We start from the raw sequence: 1,866 nt of genomic DNA on the forward strand, positions 1-1,866 counted from the left end.
TGCAATTAGTGAAAAAGCTGGACATGATGGCTTATGGCATTGGGAGGGCTTATTCCTTGGGAGGTAAAGATAAGTAGATGACAATGCATAGCTAACAGAAGCCCTAGGGGGAAAAGGTAAATCAGCAAGGTTCTCTCACAAAAAAGCTGGGTATATTTGAGCACACATGCAATCTCAGCTGTGGGAGGAATTTGGGGGGGGGGGTAGAAAACAATGGATCCAGGCCAGCCAGGACACATAGCGACACTCTGAAAACAACAACAAAAAAAAGTGAAATGCTGTTCAAGTAGCAGAATGTGGTTATAACTTCAAAATCCTAGAACCTGAAAAAAAAAGATTGTGATATTTTTAAAGATACTCACAAACTAATAAAAAAAAAGTCAGTGGTAAAAATTAGCTGGGATCCCTTTTGGCTGGCACCGCCATCTTCCAGTAATTTGCCAAAATGACGAACACAAAAGGAAAGAGGAGAGGTACCCGGTATATGTTCTCTAGGCCCTTCAGGAAGCATGGCGTTGTTCCTTTGGCCACATACATGAGAATCTACAAGAAGGGTGATATCAAGGGACATCAAGGGAATGGGTACAGTTCAAAAAGGAATGCCTCATAAATGTTACCATGGCAAAACTGGAAGGGTCTACAATGTTACCCACCATGCTGTTGGCATTGTTGTGAACAAACAAGATACTTGCCAAGAGGATTAATGTGCATATTGAACATATTAAGCACTCTAAGAGCTGAGATAGCGCCCTGAAACGGGTGAAGGAAAATGACTAGTAAAAGAAGGAAGCCAAAGAGAAAGGAACCTGGGTTCAGCTGAAGCGCCAGCCCGCTCCACCCAGAGAAGCATACTTTGTGAGAACCAATGGGAAGGAACCTGAGCTATTGGAACCTATCCCCTATGAATTCATGGCCTAAGAGATGTTAAAAAAAATAAAGATCTCTGGACTATAAAAAAAATTAGCTGGGTTTGGTTGTGAATCTATTCTTTATCAGTACATGAATCAAACAACCTAGTTTTTTCTCTGGCTTGGGTATCCTCTATTTTTATTCATGTCTGGCATATTAAATATGATTGGCTCCATTTGCACATAAAGTGCATGATTATTGAACTTAAAGGTTATTCAACTTTTACAGAAATCCTAATTAGATCAAGCCAAGCACATTTGCATTGATGTGATATAGTTTTAGACCTCCCCATAGAACTAGATAAAACAATATCTCCAAAAAAGTGACAGCTTCATTCCAGGACATCCTGAAAAGGACAGACTTTTTAAAGATGTTGCAGCTATGCAATTGAGGTTGGGGAAAGAAAAAATTCAGCTGTTGTTTAAATAGATCATTGACAGTGTTCATAATTGTAAGACTCTGGATTTCACAGATCTCTGAATTCTCAAATATTACAATACTGGCTCAAGTTATCAATGAATGTAATTCTTACTTCCATAGCCTGGGGAAATTAACTTCTTAAAACCTCAATTTGTTCATCTACCACACACAGAATAACAGAATTCACCTTGAAGTCTCAAAGGGTTATGAAGATGAAATAGAAAAATGCAAGTGACAATCAGATCAAATGGCATGAATGTGCAGAAATTATTAGATATTATGACTACTTACTCAGTAGTCCTAATTAGTAGTTCTAATATCTAATAATTGATATATATTGCATTGAAAATCATTAAGTATCACCAATATTATTTATTTAAAATAAAGGACATCCAAAATAGTAGTATAAATTACATAAACATAAAGTAAACATATTTTTTGCAAATACCTTTTAGGAAAAGAGATTTTAATCATTTTTATGATAGTAAGTTCCAAATTAAAATCCAGAGATTATCACTACCTATCAATCCCATTTTC

The 1,866-nt window shown here is 36.4% G+C and overlaps 1 pseudogene; it reads left to right on the forward strand.

Moving 5' to 3' along the window:
• The first annotated feature begins 409 nt into the window (after positions 1–409).
• Positions 410–926, forward strand: LOC150068491 (large ribosomal subunit protein eL21 pseudogene; annotated as a pseudogene).
• Positions 927–1,866: the final 940 nt, after the last annotated feature.

This window comes from Megascapheus bottae, chromosome 1, assembly GCF_031878675.1.
Source record: "Megascapheus bottae isolate mThoBot1 chromosome 1, mThoBot2.hap1, whole genome shotgun sequence".
Classification (NCBI taxonomy): domain Eukaryota; kingdom Metazoa; phylum Chordata; class Mammalia; order Rodentia; family Geomyidae; genus Megascapheus; species Megascapheus bottae.